The 23511-nt window shown below is 44.2% G+C and overlaps 1 protein-coding gene and 1 long non-coding RNA gene across 22 annotated transcripts in view; one reads left to right on the top strand and one right to left on the bottom strand.

The window, feature by feature from the left end:
• LOC117693720 (uncharacterized) overlaps positions 1 to 23511 on the bottom strand; it is a 62013-nt gene that overhangs the window by 14359 nt on the left and 24143 nt on the right. The window lies entirely within an intron of this gene.
• Zbtb38 (zinc finger and BTB domain containing 38) overlaps positions 7316 to 23511 on the top strand; it is a 93154-nt gene continuing 76958 nt past the window's right edge. For 12 of the 16 annotated variants that reach the window (XR_013105679.1, XR_013105672.1, XR_013105668.1 and 9 more), the window contains exons 1-2: positions 7316 to 7649; positions 8641 to 8731. The gene's annotated coding sequence lies outside the window, so the exon portion shown is untranslated. The remainder of the gene's footprint in view (positions 7650 to 8640; positions 8732 to 23511) is intronic. The other 4 variants (XM_034484453.2, XM_076917820.1, XM_076917822.1 and 1 more) reach the window with 1 other exon arrangement.

Raw genomic sequence — 23511 nt, 5'->3', positions numbered from 1 at the left:
TTTGATTCTGTGTCTTTAATGCCTGTTGTGGATATCTGAACTCCACAGGACTGAAAACACAAGAAAATAGCTCATCTTTATGTAAAACTGTTGGGAAGTATGGTTGACTCTAGCAAAGACCCCCTTGTGTGTGCACTGACAGTGTTTCAGTATGTGCACTGACAAGGTGGACATCTTAGCCAAAGCAAATGGTCATGTTGGCCTAAGTGGTCTCCAGTTGGCATTTAATATAGTTCAATGTAACAAACTCTCAAGGATGCCAACATGAATTACAGAAAGGGATAAGGAAATAGAGGTTCTTTTATTGCTTTCATTTGGGAGTATGGATTACTGTATTACTTTAGGATTTTTAACAATTCTAACACAAATTTGTAAGTTTGTTGTTGTTGTTTATTTGTTAGTTGGTTTAGTTTTTTTGTTTTGTTTTGTTTTTTCCCATGCAACTTTTCCAATCTGTGTAGCCCTGGCTGTCCTGGAACTCACTCTGTAGACCTCGAACTCAGAGATCCACCTGCTTTGTCTACCAAGTGCTGGGATTAAGGGTGTGCACCACCACCGCCCAACTATTTGTAAGAGTTCATAAAAAGAAATAGCCAAGTGAGCCTTCATAAGCTACGAAGAAGAAGCCACTAGTTGAGTCAGGGCAGATCACCTCCTGGCGGGGAGGGGGAGGGGAGAGGCTTTGCAGGGGAGGGACTAGGGTAGGAGGGATTGGGAGGAGGGGGAAGGGTGTTCCTCCACATCAGCACCGCTGACGTGCTGGGTCACATGAATCTTTGCTGGGCGGACCATTCCTGGCCCCTATGCAGCAATGCAGTAGTGTCTCGCCCCCCCCCCCCCCCGAATGTTGTCAAACATTACACAGGGGATGAAAATCACCTCTGCTTGAGAACCTCAGTTTCTCATTAGTGAAGAGTAACCCAGAGCCCTCGGCTCTCTGCCCTCTTCAATGCTGACCCTGTAAATCTGTTTATAAGGCCTATTTTTCCCAAAGCCACTAGAGGGAACACTCTGCTGTACGAAACACAACAGAGCAGCAGGAGCCAGGGCGGAGACTTGAGTCTCCATCCACGTTGACTGGAATCTGCTTCAGACACTCTGGCTTTAATAGTCTTTGATGTTGGGACTGATAACCTTTCACCTTGAACCATGAAGCGTCGCTGGTCTTGTGCTTTCCTGGTGCTTTCAGACATAGTGGGGAGAACATAATGGTCTTGGCTTTTAAAAACATTCTTCCTAAGGCAATCAGATGAATCATCCTTCTAAAAAAAGAATTTCCACGAGGGGAGCCTGTGGAACATCTACGCTAGGAGGCAAAGACCCTAGTTCCCTCCTTGATCCTGCCAATTCCGGGCTGTGTGAGGTTGGTCAAGTTCCCCGGCCTCTCTGGTTTTACATATAACAGAGCCGAGGAGACTGAGTCTAATACACTTAATAACTTGTCTAGGGTCACCTGGTGATATATGTGATCAAATAGGGATTTGGATCTGATCCTTCTACTTCCTGGAGAAGCCGAGAGCATAAAATATGATGGGGTGTGTGAGAGTCTCCGAAGATAGAAAAATCCTTTAGGAGTTCAGTATGATGTGCTTGTGCGAGCGCACACTGTGGGAACTGGGAGATGGATGGCAGTGAGGAGCCCAGAGAGGAGGGGCGTGGCTCCTGGTCCTTCACACTTGACGGGGGTCTATCCTTGAAACTTGTGTTTTCACCATTCATGATAGAAATGGAAGGTGTCCTCCACACTCTTAAGAGTTACTTAAATGATAAAAGAAAGGGATTTATTCCAACACACCCACTCTTGTCTTTCTTTCCTTTCCCTCCCGCCTTTCTCCCTCCCCTCCATTTCGGTCTCTCAGCATGGACAATCAAACCTAAAGCATTGTGCATGCAGGGTCATCTGCCATAAACAGAATAGTGTGGTACCAGCATAAGGACTCCTAGGTTGATGGATGAAAATTAAGAGACAAGAAATAAAATCACTAATACTGTGATCAATTGATTTCTCACAAAGAGGTAAAGATGCGTCAGTAGGGAGAGATTAGGGCGCCTTTTAAATAAACCCTATTTTAGGCCAGTTTGAGAACAGTCTTTTCAATAAGCAATGCTGGTACAAGCTGGGCATCCATGCTGAAAGCAATAAACTTGGAATTCTATCTCACACCACCCAAAACCATTCACAGAGCTAGGCGTTGACCACTAAGGCGGCTACAGGAAACTCAGGTGGGTGTCTTCATGTCCTTGGGCTAGACAAAGGTTTCTCAACCATGACGTAAAAAGCACCAGCAACAGGAAAGAGCAAGAATTTGCACACGTCTTCAGAACGTAAAGCTCGGTGCTTCAGGTAACATCAAGAATGTGGAGAAACTTGGAGCTGGGTGACCATCCACCAGTTGAGTCTTCCTGATGTTACGGAGTGGTCACTGCCTGACACCATATTGGGAAGCTGACAGCAGTGTGTAACTCCAGTGCTAGTGGATCCTACACCCTCTTCTGGCCTCAGTGGGCCCTGCTCACATACGTGTACACAGATATGTACATATGTCTTTACATAAATAGTAAAAACAACATTAAATCTCTCTTAAAATAAAAAAGCATGTGATGGGCTGGAGAGATGGCTCAGGAGTTATGGGCACATTTAGCTCTTTTGGGAGACCTAAGTTTAATTTCTAGTACACCTACCAGGTGGCTTACAACCATCTGTAATTTCAGCCCCAACACCCTCATTTGGCCTCTGAGAGCATCTGTACACACATGGTATTCACTCATACAGACACACATACACATGGATAAAAAACTAATAAGTATTTTTAAAGCATATGAAGAAACAATCCCCACACAGGGAGCTAATGTGGGGTATGAAGGATTTAGATCCAGAATAAACTTAAAATAGAAAGAGCTTCTACACTCAAAGATAAGAAAGTACAGTTTAAGGGCAGACAAAGGACTTAGACATTTCCCTAGAGAAGGTATACAAATGGCCAACTAGCTCGTGAAAAGATACACTACATCATTAGCCACTGGGTAAAAGCCACAGTGGGGACCGCATAGCTCACCTACTAGGATAGCTATAATAAAGAGACCGGTGCCATGGATACGGGGAAATCAGAAACTTCACACATGACTGGTGGGAACATCAAGCTGGGGTGGCATTTTGCAAAACAGTTCAACAGTTCCGCAGAAATGTTAAGCACAGAGTTTCCACACCAGCCATGTCATGGCTTGAAAATGAGATGTCTCTACAGGCTCAGATGTTCCAGGTTTAGGTCTCCAGTGGGTGGCACTATTTTGGGAGGTTCTGGGGACTTTAGAAGATAGGCCTCAGCTGGAGGAAGTCAATCAATTGGGTGAGCACTGGGGGTATCTTGTTGCTGCACGACTCTTACTCCGATTCTTTTTAACATTTTTACTTATTATTTATTTATCTTTGGTTTAGTTTTTGCACATGCATCTGCGTGGTGGTAGCGCATGTGAATGGTGTGGACACGTGGGGGTCATGCGCACATGTGTGTAGGGACACATGCAAGTTTGAAGTTGACGTTGTCTTTCTCAATAACTTTTCTCAATAACTTCATTTATTGATTCATTGAACCTGCGGCTTGCCAGTATCAACTAGTCTAAGCAGTCCCCAAAGACTCTCCTGTCTACCTCCCGAGCACTGAAATTACAGATGACTGCCATGCTTGCCTGGCTTTTGCTTTGCTTTTCTTTGTTTTATTTTGTTTTAACATAGGTTTTAGGGATCCAAACGCTGGTTCTCGTGTGTGCATGGCAAACACTTGACCAACTGAGCCATCTCTGCAGGCTCTCTCTCCTTTCTCTCTGCTTTCTGCCTGTCACGTGTTCTTGGCACCCAGATATTACACAAGTACATGGGCCCAAGTAACCACGGGCCAAACCCTTTGAAACATGAGCCACAATGGATCTTTTCTTAAATTTTTTTCTATCATATATTCATAGCAACGATAAAAGTAACTAACACAGCTCAGCAATCATACTCCTTGGTATCTGTCCAAGAGAAACAAAAGCTTAAGTATGTGCCTGCTCTCATGTGCATGTGTATACACACACACACACACACCCCACCCCTCCCAACAACAATAACCTTGTACACCAAAGTTCATGGCAATATTGTTCATGATAGTTTAAAAGTGAGTTGTATCTGTGTTACAGACCTGCAGTCTCAGCTACTCAGGAGGCTGACAGAAAAGCTCTCAGTTCAAAGTCAGCCTGGGACACAGAGTGAATTCAAGACCAGTTTGAAATAAAAGAAAGGATTTTTTTTTTTTTTAAATGCAGGGAATATAGCTCAGTGGTAGAACACTTGTCTGGCTTATGTGAGACTCTAGGTTCAATATTCAGTATTGTACAAAGAAACAAGTGGGAAAATTCTAACTTTCATCAACTGATTCAAAGAAAATAAACAAAATGTCTTATACTTATGCAGTAGGATATTATTCAGATTTAAAAGGAATAGATATGGAAATCTTCTACAACATGGACATACTTTGAAGGCACCACGTTAAGTGAAAGAAGCCAATCAGGACAGGCCATGTACCGAATAATCCCACCTGTGTGAACTGCCGGGGGAGGGAAACTGGAAAGGACATGGGTGGTTGCCTATGGCTAAAATGTACAATGTTTCTCTTGGGGGAAATGTGTGACAAAAATGTTGTCAATATAGATTATGAGTATGCAAATATGCTAAATATATGTAAATATATTAAAATCCATCAAATTACCTTTTAAGTGGGTGGACTTTCTGCTACATAAACCATATCTTAACTGTGTTTTTTAAGACTGAAGGAAGTGAGAGAAATTGGAGGCGGCAATTATAGACAGGTCTGAAGAATTCCTTAAAGGCTTTCCAGAAAATTAGCAGTATACAGTTATATACTGTAGCCAAGAAGGAGGTTTCCCCAGCAGGGTACAGGCAAGGAGAGATCTCTGAGAAAGTTTTCTTTATCTCCAAGGGGATGGTTTGTTCAATTCCCTGGCTTTATCCTCTCTTTCTCCCTCCTCTCCCCTCCCAAGCCCCCATTAGCGTCAACCATGGCAGCTGCAGCACAGGGAGCTGCAGCTTTAGTTCACTGAGCGTTTCTGCTTTTTCTTTTCTCTCCCTTCTCTGTTTGCCGTCACTAGGTACAGTGGAAAATAGCAAAACTCTAGTCTTCTTACTAAAGAAATAAAGACTAGGAGCTGGGCGGTGGCGGCGCACGCCTTTAATCCCAGCACTTGGGAGGCAGAGGCGGGCGGATTTTTGCGTTCGAGGCCAGCCTGGTCTACAGAGTGAGTTCCAGGACAGGGCTACACAGAGAAACCCTGTCTCGAAAAACCAAAAAAAAAAAAAAAAAGAAAGAAAAAGAAAGAAAGAAAGAAAGACAGACTAGTGTCTGTGGAGTGGGCTAGACCACCAACCTCCCTCTCTCCCTCCCCTCAGGGAAACAGGGAAGCTGACTGTGATCACTTCTCCTTTGATGGAGAACACGAGGGTTTCTCCTCTGAGATTCTCTGCTAATTCCACCTGGCTAAGGAGCCAAACTCCACTAAACAAGTGTGATTCCTGAGAATCACGGAACCGCAGAGCTCTCACGAAAAGGTAATCACACAGTGTCCCCGGGCCACCAGAGACAGACTCTGTGAGCCATGGAGAGAGGTCTCCATGACCAGAACCTGCCCTGCCTCCGGAGAGAGAGGAAATGCTGTGAAGCCACGTCACTGAGACCAAAGTCTCCAGTGCCTTTCCCTACAGGGCTGGAAATTCTTGGCTTTTGTCTTCCTCTTGAAATGAGGCATTTGCGAGTCTGTGGAAAAGTACAAGACAGAATCACAAGACACTGTGGAGAAGGCGCCAAGTTGCTCATCCTGATGCGGGCCTAACTCTTGAGCAGACTTTCTTCCTGACACTCCTGCCATGGCACATAGAGCTCAGCAGGAGCCCTCGATGTATTCTAGCCATATCACTATTCCCACTAGGACAGAGATGACCTAAAGAAAGAGACTGCTATTGTTAGGTAGAGGCCCCTTCTCATCCTCAGAAAACACATTTGTTTCACCTCCTCATCTGGGCTCTCCCGCTCTCAAGAAAATTCCTGTGTCCTTTCCCCTTAGCTTTCCTGTCTGTCCAGACTCAGCCCTTTAATCTCACCCTTGAGTCCAGGAAGACAATTGGCCATGGCTTCCTCTGAGGTGCTCTGCCTGCTGTAGCACTTCCACCACACACCAGAGCTTCAGCCACTGGGCTTCCCTTGCTTGGTCTTCCGGCTCCAGCTTCTCAGGAGAGACTGGTCACTTATTGAGCCTCGGCTGTGGGATTGGCCCATCAAGAGTCCACGAGGCCTACCTCACCTAGACAGAACACACCTGATTGTTCTACAGTGTTCTTGTAGGGTCAGGTTTCAAGACCAGGTTTATTCTTGTCTTTCCTCTCCTGGGAGGTGCAACAGTCAGCAGTCCTTCATTCCGCTCAGCCTCTCAACATGGAAGCTAAAAGAGAATTTGAGGTCTGACAGCCCAGGCTCTGCCACTGATTAGCTGTGAGACTTAAGAGAAGCATCTGAGAACCACATTTCCTCATCTATAGATGCAGGAAGCACTGCTTTGTCACAATAATAAGTGAAATACTTTCTGTCATAAAGTACCATGGAGACTTAAACATTCACCGTAAGTTTTCAGTATATGCCCTCCACATTTATTTTAAAGTTTTCATTCATTCATCCATCCATCCATCCATCCATCCATCCATTCATTCATTCATCTATAGTGTACTTAGTGAGCTTCATGCCAGGTACTGGTGCATGACTAGGTCTTCTAAGAGGAAGCCACTGAGACCCAGGCTGAACAGAGCAGAGAGCTGAGGCCTGCCTCCATAGCACATGGAGAAGCAGACACACCCCGAGCACGAGGGGCTGCCCAGGGACGGTGACAGTAATTCTTTCCTGTCTTTAAGTACCATTAGGACTCTGCTAAGGTGAGCGCCACAAGAAGGAAGACATGTGACAGGGGAAGTGAAGGGTCTTGGGGGAACCCCTGTTCTTCCAGGCTTCTCGGTTATAGATAGTGGTCATGCTGGACTGTACAGGAGGGCGATGCCCTTCTGGGAGGCCTTGTTGAATCTGTCTGGGACTGTTCCGGAAGGAGGAAGGGCGGCGGGTGGGGCGGGGAGACAGCTGGAATGTTCTGGCCTGCAGTTCAGTGCAGCCAGCCTGCAAGAGAGGAGGGCCTCTGGACATCAAAGGTTCCTTTTGTCCCTTTCCGAGTGGCAGGGCAGCCGGGCCACTGGCTATGACTCAGGCCTGGCTCTGACGTCACCCACGGCCTGCCACTGGCCTCAGTTTGCAGCCAGGAACCTGGCCAGGGAGTGGTTCTCATAGCGGCTGCAAATCTCAAAACGGGGAGCTCACTGCTGTGCTCTCTCCAACTCCCCACAACCCACCTTAATTTTTTTTCTTCTTTTTGAAGTCTTAAGGAGGCCTTTTCTTGTAGATCAACTTTCCAAATGTACGCAGTCAGAATGAGTGACATCATGAGAAAATTATGTGGAGCAGATCTCAACCAGGAGTTGAGGAATCCAGAGGAAGAATGCAGTGGTAACTCCTGAGACCAGGGAGTTGGCAGAGTGTGGGCTTCCAAGGAGCCAGCACCTCCGAGTAAGTGAAGACCTACCCTTGGCCCCTCAGTCATGGTCCAACATTATGGGCGCCATCTTGCTCCTGAGAGCTGGGCCTGGCAGGCCACGACCCAAAGGGGGTGTGGGGACGGCCTTTGGGACTCTTTCTAAATACCGCCTCAGAGAGTCTCAGTCTCTCTCTCTCTCTCTCTCTCTCTCTCTCTCTCTCATATCTTCAGGGGAAAACCAGGAATCAGGCTTGTTGTTTTCTCTCCCAACCTGATACCTGTTTCAAGAAGGCCAAAATGTTTGTTTGGGGGTCTGGACTGTTTGCTTCCTGGATCTTCTGTGGGTGATCAGACTTAAAAACAAGGCCCGTTCTAGGCAAACATGCTCTATGTCTGCCAAACAGTATTTTCACACTTTGGGGCGCTGGGAGGAGAATGGCAAGCCTGGGGGGAAGGGTCCCCAGCCTGCCTTGAGAGCATGAGCATGTTCAGCATTCCGGCTGATGCGCCTTCATTATCTCAGGGCTGTCTTGGTTATGTTTCTCCATTTCCTCTTACGCTGGCACAGGGACATTAAGCACAGAGGTGAAACATAGATCGTCTGTTTTAATTTTGTCTAAAAACTCCTAGGTCTTTGCATAAGCTGTCATTTGTATGTTCTGGAAGTTTCTACTCAGGAAATTTCGGTTTCTGTGAAAAGTATTTTACTCACATGCATGAGAACTGCGGAGCAGACAGGCAAAGAGATAGATATCTCTCTGTTCTCCTAGCTTCTCAAGTCACCTCCCAAGTGAGCGTCTATTTACCGTGTGTTTTCCTCAGCACACTAAGTCTGTTCTTCCTACATCAATGTGGTTTCGGGCACTATAAAAAAAATGGGCCTTACTTTAAGGCAATGCAGAAGCTTGTCGTTTAGTGGGAAACATAAATTCCTTGTGAACAAACGCCCTTTGAGATTAACTATCGCATTTTAATATATGGTTTGTAGGTCTTGTGTTTGACTTTTTAAATGTAATTTTACAGACCAGGCTGTCTTGAATCGAGGCTATGCCGGCTCACTGTTCCTCTGGCTGAAAGATCTGAAAGGCCTGAGTGCTGTGTGACAAACACTTTGGTGAGTCTGTACATTTAAGTCTCTAATTCTACTACTAATAAAGAAAAGGGTGGTACAGGGCCCAGAGACTTCTGCACACAGCAACAACGGTTGTGTCGAAAGAGGGCACATGTCCCGACAGGCTTATTGCTATCATAGGCCCCAAATATAGATTGGTCAAACACAATAGTATTTACCTCTTGGTCATGTGACAGTGTGGGTTAGTTGGGGGTAACTGCCTTTTATACATTCATTCAGATTCAAGGCTAGGGGTGCGGTTCAGTGTGAGACTCCTTGTCCAATGTGCCCAAGTCCCTTGGTTTCATCCTCAACAAACACTAACAGAAACAAGAAAATCAAAGTTTGAAGGAGGCTCGGCTGTCTGCTACATGTGGTTTTCAAGAGTCATGGGCGTACCTTTGCTTTCCTCAGTAGAGGAGCAAAGGACCTGAAGCGTGTCCATGGGGTTGCTATGGGTAGAAGTAGTACGCATCATCTTTCCTCACATTCCATTGGCTAAAACCAAGACACATGACCATAGCTAACTAAGAGCAGCCGCTTCTCAGAGACAACTGCGGAGAATTTCTGAAAAAAATGGTAATTTTCTTTGGCATTGAATGTGAAAACTTGGAAATGCTCAAATATAAAGTTGTAGAGTAGAGCGGTGGGGGGTGGGACGTGCAGATGTTAGAAGATGGGCTGGCAAAATGCCTCGTTTGCTGTCCATGCAGAAGACCCAGGTTCAGTTCCCAGCACACATAGGGCTCACAACTATTTGTAACTCCAGTTCAGAAGGATCCAATACTTTCTTCTGGCCTCCTTGGGCACTGGTGTACACAGAGTGCACAAAATACTTCCAGGTAAATAAGTGCATACACATAAAATAAAAATAAATAAATCTTTTTAAAAAATATTATAATGCCAGGCACATAGCCATAAGCCCAGGTAGGAGACAGAAGCAAAGGGGTTGCTCATGAGTTCAAGGCCACCTGGTTTACATAGTGATTTCCAGGCCAAATAGGGATACAAAACAAGACCCTATCTCAAACCAGCAGCAACAAACTATGGGATATGTCGAATTTCTTAATGGATACTTACAGGTTGTATCTGGTCATGTGGTCGAAGAACAATGAGAGAAATTTCCCAAGATCCCTCTGTCCATTCTAATCTTAAGATGAGGTAAACATATCCCTGCTGCCAGTGGCCATCGGAGGCAGGAAGGGCATCCCCTCCTACCTTATTTTTCCTTCATCCATTTATTTGTTCAAGGCCTTTTCTTGCTTTGCTCCTGATGTATTCTTGAGTCAAACAAACTGGATTGAATTTCTCAATGGGATTCTGCTCCCACAACCATGAGATACAGTAATCTATCAAATATCCCTAAAGTCCTGAACTCATGGTTCTGCCTAGTCCTGGGGACTTTGGGTGACAATTCTACCCCATCTGTACTAGGCTTCTGTGAAGCTTAACTAATACAAAGGGTCATCTAAGAAGAGACCATCAAGTAAATGTATTAGAAAAATATTTTACTATAGACTAGAAGACTTGGGTAGGAACATGAATGCTACCCCTTCATCAAAATATAAAAATTATACTCAATGTTTTAATTCCAGCTTTTTCTTTTCAGGCAAAGTCTCATTTCCCCAAACAATGAGAGGTAAAGGTATGATCCATACTTGGAGACCCTTAGCTCGTTTTTATACCCTGTGTAGATTTTCAGTCACTGTAGGTCTTTGTACAATCCTCATCTCGCTGGTAAATGTCAGAAAAGAGCTGCAATAAAGTCTCTGCCTGGGCTGCATGGTGTATAGTTCTCTAGTTTTGTGGTCAATATCTATCTAAACAGATTCAGTCTTGTCACTGGCCTTGATATTCCTGGCTTGCATATCCCCACCCTGAAGAATGAGCATTGTCCATTGTGTGGAAGGATCAGTTACTGGCCAGTTTGACGGTCTCTTAGATTGCTGTTTGTCCCTTCACCCCAGGAATGGACTGAATAAATAACAAGTTGATTTTTTTTTTTCAAAAGATGCTTCTACCCCTGAAAGTTCACCTTCCAGGGTTGTCGAGGACTACTTATCCACTGAGTTGAGGGCTGGCTGGGAAAAGAGTCAAGAGTAAAACAGGCTGAGTGTAGGGGTGTACTGTTCGCTGGAAGCAGGCATCTGAAGGAGTATGTTGAGAATGAGAACAAAGTTTCAGAAGTCTCGGCTTAACAGATTTTCAGGAAGCACAGAGCCAAAGGCCATGGTCAGGAAGAGTGGTGTCATGGTCCACTCACTTAGGAGACTGGCTGCTGTGTGAAGACACCTGGCAGAGTGACCAGAAAGGATACATTTATTTTGGCTCACAGTTCTGTGGATTCACTCCATGGTTATTGAGGTTTGTGCTCCCAAGCAGAACATCACATCCTGGCAAGAGCAATGTGTGGTGGAGGAGATTCTCATCGTAGTTACAAAATAGAAAGACATCTAGGAAGGGACCAGGGTTGAATAGAGCTGTGACAATATGGTCACTGACCTACTTTTTCCAGCTAGGTTCCATCTACCAAAGCTTCCAGAACCTCCCAGTGTTACCACCAACTGAGGTCCATATGTACAGCCCAGGAGCCCATGGGGAGAACGTCTCATATTCCAACCATAATACTGACTAATCATGGCTTGTTAATTTCAGCTGCCACCTGATATGATTCCCTCCATACACACAGCATACTAGATTGATACAGGAGTCCTGATGATTCTAGCTACATTATGTGACAAGGAGAGGTGTATGGCCAGCAAATCAAGTAATCAGGATTTCACTACAGTAAAAATGAAGTGCCTGAAAGAAAGCCACAGATCCTCATGGCCATTGACATTGCTAGGATGGCAGATGTGGTGACTGAAGAGATGTCGCCAACAAGGCAGGATTGTGTACAAGCATACATTTCATATTTTTAGTATTTGACATTTTTAAAATGGCATCAAAATAGATCTGAGCGGAAAAGGGGACTTTCATAAGTTAGTTTCACTTTGATCTCATAGTTTATTATTTTTCCACTTTAATTATACGTGAGTTGTGTAATCCACACTGGAGACACCACAGTCTGTGCAGAGTTAGGTCACCTGAAGATGTTTGTCTGACCTTGTTTGTCCATGAGGAACACTGACAAGTTGAACACAGCAGTCTCACGTGGGCAACAACTGGCCTAGTTGGTTATTTTGACCTCAGGGGCTTTATAGTTTGCAAAGCACAGAAGTGTTAGCTCCCGTCTTCCTGGCTCAGCGTTATTCAATGCCCTGTTACCCCTTTTAGAGGATTTTGCAACAAGCTCGCGTCATATTTACGAAAGCTAAGCATTCATAGTAATTGGGCTTTGTCATTTCTCACACTGAAATCCCCTCGTTCTCGTCAAGAAACAATTTGGAAAACACCACACAAAAGAGTTTGGGGTTTTGTTTTTAACTCAGGAAGCCTCTGGCTTTTACCAGAATTTTAAAATTCTTTCCCTCTTCCAAAATAGTGTTTTTAAAAGAACTGCAATGGTGAGACAGAGTGAGCGAGGTTCTCTGTGCAGAACAGCTTGGGCGACACAGGGACGTGAAGGCTAAGTCAATACGCCTTGAGAAAAGTTGCCTTCCTTGTGGTCAGTGTTGCTGTCTCTGCTTTAGAGACTGCTATGAAGTAGCACTGTTTTGAAAACAGAAAAATTGTCTCTGAATCACCTTTCCTCTGTTATCCTTAGCAACATGCCTAACCAATGAGGTATGCATGACTATTTCAAAGCCCCTTGATAAGGTCTGACGGAACCAGAGGCCCAAAAGGCTTCATTCAGTAAAATCTTTGAGAGAAACTGGTTGAATTCTCTCTGTGCCAAAAGGTGATTCCTGGGATTCTACTGAGGATCCTAGCATATTGGAACAAAGAGGCAATCTACTCCATGGACACAATCTTGCTTTTTTGTTACTTTTTTTGTTGTTATGATAAAATACACTGGCAAACACAACTTCGGGAAGAAAGGGTTTATTTTGGCTCACAGTCTGGGATTGTCCAATATGGTAGGAAAGTCACAGCCGCAAGAGCTTGAAGCAGCTATACAGGGCAGATCCACAAGCAGGAAGCAGAGAGCAATGAATGTTCACACCCAGCTTGCCTTCTTCATTTCAAACAGTACAGGATCCCCACTCAGGGAATGGTCCACAATTAAGATGGGCTTCCCCAAAAGAATGAACCTAATCAAGATACATTGTATCTCAGACATTCTTAGAGGCTGCCATGAACCTAATCAAGATACATTGTATCTCAGACATTGTTAGAGGCTGGCTTTTAAATGACCGTTCCTCACAGGTATATTTGGAGGCCTGAGTGCTAAGTGACAGTTGAACCTGTCAAGTTGACACTGAAACACTGACCACCCTAGAGGCATTGACCCTGGGCTGTGCTTCCCAAGCATGCAGCAATGAAGTCAGTCTGTCTGATGTAATGGGGTCACACTTTTGTCCAGAATCTCATCATTGGCTATCATCCCAAATGATACTATCACAGAAGGAAGTAGCCAGGGAGGCCTTTCTCGTTGACTTAAGTTCCTTGGCATCTACTATGTCAAGGTTGCCTTACAAAAGAAGTAGCTTAGGATTCCCCCAGGGATAGATTGCATCCCCTATCTGCAGCTAGACTATGCCTGGCTAAACTTTCAACTTGATTACAACACTTCTCTTCCTTTTTCCGTTTTATATAAGACAAATTTCTTTGTAGTTTGTTGGTTTAGTCTTGGTTGTTGTTGCTGTTTGTTGGGTTTTTGTTGGTTTTGTTGCTGTTGTCCCCTCTTACCATTATATTATAAACATCTTTACAATTCAATGTGTACCCTTTGAAAACATAAGTTTAATGACTATTATCTTTGCACAGGCATATTTTAATTTAGTCCATTTTTTTTAAATGGCTATTTTGATTGCCTCTGGTGCTCCACTATTAAAAATGTGTAAACACTCCTGTGGGTGTTGATGGGCACCTTGTGGACGATTTTAGAAAAACTCCCAGAAGTTGAATAATCTGTTTTTAAAGTTACCAAATGGTAAATTCTGATCCAGAAAGGCATTAGTGTCTATTCCAAAACCTGGTCCCATTTGGTTTCTCAGACAAAAATGCATCCTCATGGGTTCCAGTGACATCAGAAGTTCTGATCACAATCTCAGGCATTTAGATTTATCCATATCTCTCCATTAAGACTTTGGCTAATCAAGTCTAGATATCTTTCAGATATCAGAAATACACATTTTAATATGCTCTTCATATTCATATACATGTCAGAGCCCGAGACCTGCTTATATGTTATACATGCAAACATGTATCTAGTTTGATACATATTCATTCCATTGGTATTTATTACACAGAAAAAAGTTAGGGAACCCTGAGCTAGTATATTATCATATTCTGTGTTGCTATAACAAAACACCTAATAAATAAAAATATTATTTAAAAATATATTTATTTAGCATATAGTTCTGGAGGTTCAAGAACATGGCATAAACATCTGCTCTGCTCCAATGAGAGCCTCTGGGCAGACGTCATCACAGCAGCAGAAACACCTGTTACACAGAGAAGAGGGATTCAGGAGAGGTGCCAGATTTATCTTCAGCAACCATTCTTGTGGAAACTAATCCTACCGCACAAGACCTATAGTAATCTCTCCTGAGGACAATGCCCCCGTGACCTAATTACCTTCCCTGAGCCTCACTTCCTGAAGATCTCACTGCCTCAACACTGCCAAGGCTCCAGCACAAGGACTCTGGAGGAAGAACTACCAAATCCACAGCACACATCCAGATGAGAAATTAATTTAAGATTCTTTTTGGCCTCTGAATTTTTGCTTTAACTGTTATAACACAATGATTAGACAGAGAACCAGGAAACTATTGTAAATATGAGAGTGATGCAGTAAACATAGATCATTTACTTCCTATGATCGTCCATAGATTAAGGGGCAGAGACTGAACTAGACACAGGACCCGAAGATGCCCAGTCTTCTGGTAGCAAACAGAAGGAACCAACAACAAGACTGATCCCTGAAGCACCCCCTGCCTCAGCCAGAGAAACTGTATCATTTATGAGGACGCATAAGGTCCATTGCATCTGTACAACACTGCAGACACCATCAACCCATACTCACCTTTTATGTGATAATCTGACACCCCCACTTCCTCTCATTCTCCTAACTCAGTTGTCAAAGGGGCACATCCTGCCCCCCCCCTCTCTCTCTCTGTGTGTGTGTGTGTGTGTGTGTGTGTGTGTGTGTGTGTGTGTGTGTGGTGTTTCAAGACCAAGTTTCTCAGTTTAGCCTTGGCTGTCTTGGAACATGCTCTGTAGACCAGGCTGACCTTGAACTCAGCAAGCTCAGGTAAAACCTGCCTCTGCCTCCAGAGTGCTGGGATTAAAAGCATGCACCACTGTCATTTGCCTTTTAAATTCTGCCTCTTCAGACTGCTCCACTATCCACTGTCCCACTGTTTACATTCAGATACCATAAACCTCCATGTAGTTCTGTGCCTACCCATGGCCACATTGTCAGCTGGCGAGGAACGAAACTCAGTGATAGCATTTCTCCATGCTGAGACACCAGAGAAGCTTCTGTCATAACCAATCCTCACCATCTCATGGCTGTCTTCAGTCTCAGTGGTAACTCTCTTGATTCTTGGCTTTCTAGTCTAAAGTTATGGATACAAGCTTAGATCAGCACAGATTATAATGGTGTTTACCATTCCCCTTGAGCCTGGGGTTCAGCTGATGAAGGCTGAACATTTCATGAATGGTTAGAGCAAGCTGTGTCCTCTCGGTTTGCTCCATATGAGGTTCATGTTCCTGTCATCCTGCAAATTTTTCTTTAAAAAGTTTTTTTTTTTTAAACCCTGGGAATAGTGGTGTGTATACCCTTAATCCCAGCCAGAGGCACAGGCAGGTGTATCTCTCTGAGTTTGAGGTCAGCCTGGTCTACATACTGAGTTCTAGGACAGCCAAAACTATATAGTAAAACCTTGTCTCAAAACAAACAAGCAAACAAAATGTTTTTTAGATTCATATGTTATGTGTATGAGTGTCTCTTGGCATGTATGTATGTGCGTCATGCACCTGCTGCCCTCAGAAGCCAAAAGAGCAGGTCAGGCTCTGTAAACTAGAGTTAGCAATGGCTGTGAGCTACCATGTGGTTGCTGGGAACCAAACCCAGGTCTCCTGCAAGAACAGTGCTCTTAACCACTAAGCTATGTCTCCTGCTCCTTCAAAGCCTTCTCAACTGATGCATCTTCTGATACATGACCTTCTGGTCACTCAAAGGACTGGGTTCTTGGGCTAGGGAACTAACTGGTGAGATTAATGCTTCTGTACCTAGCCAGTGGGAGAGAGAAATCAGAGTTCTGTGACATCTAGACAGGGTTTCTGCATCCCACTGTGGACCCAGAGCACATAGGCAAAAAGCAAAAGATGCTCAGCAGGTCTTCTGATTGCCAGGTACTGCTGGTGTCCCGACTCTACCTGTCTGTGCTGACTCCATGCTCCAGCTCCACTATGAGAGCGGCATCTACCCAGGCTACAACCATAGCCGCAGGAAGGGTCTAGCCCAAGAAAACTCTGTCCCTTCCCCATGAATTTGTATCACCTTCCTTTCCCTATAGAAGTGGGTGCCACTAGTCCAAGGGCACCCACTTGGCTCAAAGAGGTTCAGCAGTCACTGATGGGACATCCCATCACTGTAGCCAGGAGCTACTTGGTGAACCTTTACCCCACACAGAAGAGAACAGCCACTTCCCATTATCTAAATGCCAGGCAGCATAAATGCCATGTAGACAGTTATCAGGAAAGCTGGAACAGTGAATGCTTTTTTTTAAGGAAAATCCTACCCAGGATCGGGAGCCCCAACTTAATTTCCATCTTATTGTAAGTGAGCAAAAGGAGCCACTCCATGTCTACAGGGATTACTCAAATAGGAACATACTATTGTCAGCAAGTGCAGGCCAGAGTGTGGGGAAACTGGATGCCTTGTACCTTGCTGGTGGTAATGTAAGATGCTACAGCCATCCTTAGAAACAGTTGATAGTAGTCTTACAAAGTAAAACACTCATTCTTTTTATACCACCCTCTTCTGGATACCTACACAAGAGAGATGAAAATGTACGTTCACATAATGGTCTCTAAGTAAATGTCCATGGCTTTTCATGTAACACCTAAAATCTAAAAGCCAGATAGTCTTCAACAAGTGAACAGATAGCCAACTGGAGGGCGTGTAACACTGTCCAAGAAAAGGACATCCTTTTGCCTACAAGTTGAATGGATCAGAAGGGTTTTATTCGGGGTAAAAGAAGACCTATCTAGCAGGTTATATACCATGTAGAATACTTTCATTGGGACTAAATGGCAGTGAGGGTGGTGAGCACCAAGGCTGCCAGGGTCCAGCACTGGGGCAATGTGACTCTGAAGGAGGTCACAGGAGTGGCAATGATAGATAAGTCTGTGTCCAGGTTGTGTTGATGCTTTCTGTGAAAACATGCTACAGAACTACTGAGACACAGTAAGTTCACGTAAAAACCAGAGAAATCAGATAGATTCCATCCCTAAACTCACACAGTCAGTGTCATATGTTTCCATTTTATCATAGATGAGCAAAAGGACCCACTGTATATCTACAGGAATTACTCACATAGAAGATACTACTGTCAGCAAGTGCAGGCCAGAGCGTGGGAAAACTGGATGCCTTGTACCCTGTAAGATACCTCTAGGGTACTACACTTACTACCCATTTCCTTACTTGCAACAGGGTCACACCCTGAGCCCAGGCTAGACTTTAGTTACCCATTCTCCCACCTCTGCCGGGATCACAAGTGTGTATCAACTTCCTATACTGTTTTTGTAAGTTCTTGTGATTCCCCCCACCCCACCCCTCCGCCCATTGCCCAGAAAAGAAAGAAAATGTTATTTTTAAAATTTCTTAATTTTTGTTTTCAAAACAGGGGCTGGAGAGACGCTTTAGCAGGTAAGAGCTCTTGCTCTTCTTCCAGAAGACTAAAGTTGCCTCCCAGTACATCAGGCAGCTCTCAAACGTACATAACTACAGCTCCAGGAGGTCCTCTGGCCTCCACATGCACATATCATATGCAGACACACATGCATAATTTAAAATAAAATAGGGTCTGGAGAGACAGCTCAGTGCTTAGGGGCATATATTGTTCTTGCAGAGGACCCAAGCTGAGTCCCAGCACCTACAGCAGGCAGCTTACAACTGTAAATTCAGCTCCAAGAGATCCACCATGTTTCTGAACTCTTGGGACATGTGTGTGCGCGCGTGCGTGTGTGCACGTGCACACATACACACAAATAATAATAAATTTAAATAATAAACATTTTTTAAAAGGTTTTACAAAATGAAAAAAAAAAAAAAAAAAGAAGAAGAAGCAGAGGACATTCCCCATCCGAGGGAAGCGACTCTCCTATTGCTTACTTGGCCAGTCAGCATCTAATTTGGGGTTGGTTAGGCCTGTTCAGTGTCCTGGCAACTGTGGCCTCACCCTCTGCTCCCAGACATCCCAGCTCTATGGAATGACAGCTCAAATATTCCTACACTCAGTGTAAATATGCCCTCTTCCTCCTCCCTGAGCTGTAACTTCAAAGCTAGGTAAAGACCCCAAGATCTAAGAAGTGAAAATCGGAACAATCATCCTTCTCGGCCTGCTCCGTAATTCCATTTCCAGAATGTGCTTTGTCTGGTCTGCACTTCATACAGATTATTCTCTTCACCTCCACCAAGGAGCCCCTCCCTAATGGAGGGAGATTAACCCTTCTTTGCCCCCTTTCAATCTCATTTAGCTGAGAGCTTGCTTCTCACAGCGCTGCTCGCTGGGCAAGAGCATGGCTGAATGCGCCACAGCGAGATGGCTGCCTTCCCTTTGAGGCATAGGAACTGCTGTTAAACACCTTCTTGCCCAACTTGGCCCTGAAAAGATGGTTTTGAAACTGAACTTGTTGTGAGTTGCCTGGGTCTGCAGTATGGAATTGCATAAGAACATGGGCATTTGGGTCAAGGGAGACTCTGAACTCAACACCTCAGAAACCTGTCTTCATAGAACCCACAGCTTATTTATTCCCTGGCCCTGCAGAAGGGTCTCCAGCATCACTTGAGATTCAGGCCAAGCTGGGTTCAAGTGTATGTGACATCCTGTGCAGAAGTGATACTTCCATATACAAGCCAGTGTCCCTATTTCTAGCCTCAGCAACTAGTTCCTGTCATGTCTTTGTGTGTGTGTCTGTGTGTGTGTGTCTGTGTGTATGTCTCTGTGTGTGTGTCTGTGTGTATGTGTGTCTGTGTGTGTCTGTGTATGTGTCTGTGTGTGTGTGCCTGTGTATGTGTCTGTGTCTCTGTGTGTCTGTGTGTGTGTCTGTCTCTGTGTGTGTGTATGTTTCACTTCAAGACCATGAGAAGGACAAAGGTGTGAGGTTTTTCAGGCCTGGCGGTGAGCTGCTTATTGGGACAGGAACGGAGGCAGTTTGAGTTGCTGATATTCTCTGTCAGGTTTGTGCCGATTGGTTTCGAAGCCATGCTGAACAACAGAAAATGAAACTCACAGCTTATTTTTAGCTGTTCATGCTAACTCCTGAGATGTTTCTTTGCAAATCAAATAGAAGAAAGGTGACTTCAACCAGCTAAATTTAGAATGCTTGACTTACAGCTATTAAGCCTGGTCGTCTGATACTACCCAAGTATCAGAGGCACTTGGGCCTAGAGAATTTTGAAACTATACTTACAATTTTGTTTAAAATTATTTTTAGTTGAGCTTTTTAAAGATGCAAGCGTATTTGCTTTGGAGAGGAACTGAGAAGCGCATTATAAACGCTTGTCTTCTGGCATCTGATCATTTTCGTGTACTCTACATAGCCGCTTCATAGTAAGCGACAGTCTGGAATTTCTTCTAAAAGGAGCCAGTCTATAAAATCACAGAAAGCAGAGCTCTGCAAAGTAAGGAGGGTTGTTTCTCTCCTGCTGCCAGGGTCGTTAGGCATGCCAGTACTATATTTGAACTTTAGATAGCGGAGATGGCATTTTCTAAACCATCTTCCCTGCCTTACAATTCTCCGAAGCACACTCTGACCCCACGGCCTGTGGCAATGACGAGGTGGTCTGTCAGTCCACTATCATTTCCATTTCCCCTTTCCTGTCCCAGAAAGGGTAGGTTTCCCCGCTTCTCAGTCAACTCAGGGGTTTTTCTTTGAGGAATGAGTGATGAAACCTTTAAAAGGTCTTCAAAAAGACCTCCAGGGCTATTTCTTTATGCATAGGCCAAAGCTCTCCAATTCTAGAAGGTGTCTTGCTAACCTCAAAACGGAGGATGCCCCTGGTAGTGATGGAACTAGTCAAAGAGTCCCATCCTTGAGTTAGGAGTCAAGAGCATACTCTAATGAGCCATTCCACTGCATGAGGCAAAGCCCCATGTTCCCTGGGGAGACACAAAGACCCACAGAAGGCAAGCCCAAAGACCCAGGTAAAGATGGCTACTTCAAGACACCAAATGTTTACTGTGCTTTCTGTTCTGTCCAAGGAAAATGGAGTCACTAGGTCATGTTGGTTGAGCTGCCCTGGCTGAGGTGAGGTACACAGTTGAGATTCTGAGCTGCAGATTCATTTAGCTGACAAAAGAAAAGACCTAGGTTCAGCCTGGGAATATCTGTTGTCAAGGGGAGGTAAATATAGGAAGGGAGGTACCTCTTACATGAGGTACATGGTACAGTTCCATAGGAGTCAAGGGAGGGATGGTTCTCTCACAGGAGGTACATGCTATCCACCATAGGAAATCTTGTTTATAATCCCACCTTTCTTTTTCTACCTGATTATCATTCTCTTCTAGAAAAAAGAAACTTAGCTAGACTAGCCTATCATTTGTCTGTCTGTCTGGTCAGTGGCAGATGGTTCCCGGTGGCAAATGGACCTGGTATGGGAATGCCAGTGACCTACATGGACTCAAGATCACCTAAATATTGATCTTCAAATACCACCCTTCAACTGACTGGCAAACAAAAGCAAAGATCATGCGGTTGCTAAAGCTGATGCAGCAATGCCCATTGCAAAGGTGGCGCATGTTGAGGGTGTCCCAAGCAAGGATGTCTGGTGGACTAGCTTGGGTTGAGGGGCACAGTCTCCCTCACATTTCACCAGTTTCTCCCTTTTCTTTGTTGAAAAACCTCATGTCTCATTTTCCTCTTCTTCCAGCTCCTTCTTGGAGTACCCACCTGTGTGTGGTCCCCAAGGCTCACTACCTGACTCTAACTGTCACATCTTCCCCACATGCTAATGACTGGAAGTAGAAAGCCGATGTCTATGACCTGAAGGCTTCTTGGTGCTCCAGCTCCGCAGGCATCCCATCCATTTACCACATCACTACACAGAGTTCCCAGTCCCTCTCCTGTTCCCAGGCAGGGTTGATAAGAAAGCCTTTTAGAGAGGGCCATCTCACTGGCTTACAAAACTGCTGACAATTAATCAAAATAACCTGCCACGGATACAGGAGGTAGGGGCTTGGAATCTAGCTCTTGATCTACCCAACCGAGAGAGCAAGCTGGGTTGGGTTCTTTTAGGATCACATACAAAGTGGAACTTCTAGACGTACAGAATGGATTTTAGAGAGAAGTAAATGAACAGTTGAATCCCAGCACTCAGGAGGCAAAAGCAAGCAGATCTCTGAGTTTGAGGGAACTCTGGTCTAAATAGCAATCTCTAGGACAGCCAGACCCACATAGAAAGCCTGTTTCAAATAACGAAAGAAAGAAAGAAAAAGAAAGAAAGACAGACAGACAGACAGAAAGAAAGAAAGAGAAGGAAAAAGGAAGAGTGAGCAGCTGTTGGACATTCATTCATTAAACAGATACATTTAAACACTTAGTTGAGAAAAATATCTTAAGGTCTTACACAAAAATTAGGCTCTCAAAAGCACACTTAAGTCATGAGAGAGGACTTAGTAACTTAAGTATTTTTCTACACTCAACTCTGTTTTCTTTTTCTTTTTTTTTTTTATGGTGGAAAAGTATATTAAAATGTAGTTAAGAGAGAAAGTGTAAAACCTAAATGGAACTCCTTGGCTCCAGAATGGCCACTGTAACTGTGTAGAAGTTTGCATTGAGGTGTATAGCATTTGGGACTGCAAAATTGTTTGTTTGAGTGGCTGCCTTTATCTAGCTATGTGGTGTTTTTATTTGTGAGTTCATTACAATAAAGTAAATTTTTTTTTAAAAGGCCCCTCAAAACTATGTAGGAGTTTCTGACTGGAAAGGACTAGGAAGATAGCTCAGGTCTCAGTGAGAAGCAAAATAAAAATGAACAACAAAAAATAATGGTGGACATCTATCCTGAAAAATAGTTACTTCCTAAGACGGATTCTGCTGTCCACATGCATGTATACACATGGGCATCTATAACCCCCAACACACACACACACACACACACACACCCCAAATACATGTCAGAGAAAAGACCTTGTAATATGTACTTGATTTTCTGTTCAAGATAAGAATACTCTTTGGAGTTGAATCTAAACTGACCTTGATGGTACATTGACCTTTTTTGTAACTGGAATTAAATTCTAGCTAGCCCATATGAAAAGACACACAATCCAGGTATTCTATTCACAAGCCATAAGCCTGGATTGGGCAGATTTGGATCTGTTCTAATTCATTTCCCAGCCATGTGTCCCTTGCTGTTTTTCCTGGCCATGGGCTCACAGTCCATGTCCTCTCATGGTGGTCTCCTCTACTCTGAGTCCTTTCTTCTTCCTTCTCTCTCTCTACCTGCAACCCCAGCCAGGTAACTGAATACCCACCTACCTCAATCTATTGCCCAATCACAGGCTTTAGTCCTTTATTGACCAACTAACTTGGGGAGCAAGGTCACATAGCATCATTTGGTGTCTGTGATTATCTCCTCGTGGGGAGAAGCAACCAGATCTTGGGGGCCAGTATTTAGCATTTGAATACATAGCAGTACCAGACCAACCCCCTACATTTTCCTTCATTGCTAATTTAGATTAAAAGCCAGATAATCTATGACAAACTTGTTCATAAATGCTAACCATAGTAGGAATGAAAGGAAGTCAGCTCTTACTTTTAATACAATGAGTGGATGAACTAAATTATTAAGGGTGTGATCTGGTCAAATCTGTATGTATGTGGTGCTACAGAGCAAACTCAGAGCCATACCTACACTGAGCTACACCCCAAACCTGGGGTGTAACATGGAAAAACTGAACTTTCCTCAATGAGCGTCATTGACGAAACAGGGGCAGCTTTGCTTATAAACTGAAGACCTAAATTCAGCCATAGGCCTAAGTCAGCCTGCTAAGACAAAGTCTTGGTTCTCTGTGGAAAAACACTGAAACAGATAACTATAAGATATTGTAAACAGGCAGCTTTGGTGGAAATTTACCAGCCTGGATAGGAACAAGTAGTCATAAGTCTTGTGGATAGTCATAGACCTTGGGTAGCCTTGGTAGATAGTACCAACCTAGATAAGGACAAGTGAATCATAGGCGGAGTCATAGTGTCCTGTCCCCTGAACCTTCACCCAGCTGACGCTCTGTTCTGGAAGATATCTGTACTCCTCCTGAACACCTACGTTCCGGAGTCATCCCCTTCTCCACATCCTGCCTTGTTGTATATATAACCCCTGTGTGAAAAAGTAAAAATGGCGATTTGATCAGACTATAGACAGATTGCCATTCTTTGCGTCTTTGCCTGTATTCCCTCACCTCCCCCCTTTCAGGTGACCTCCCTGGACCCCTGTTTAATGCCCTGCT

This window comes from Arvicanthis niloticus, chromosome 21 (assembly GCF_011762505.2).
Source record: "Arvicanthis niloticus isolate mArvNil1 chromosome 21, mArvNil1.pat.X, whole genome shotgun sequence".
NCBI classification, from domain to species: domain Eukaryota; kingdom Metazoa; phylum Chordata; class Mammalia; order Rodentia; family Muridae; genus Arvicanthis; species Arvicanthis niloticus.
The sequence above is the reverse complement of the archived record's forward strand: the minus strand, read 5'-3'. Positions and strand labels throughout refer to the sequence as shown.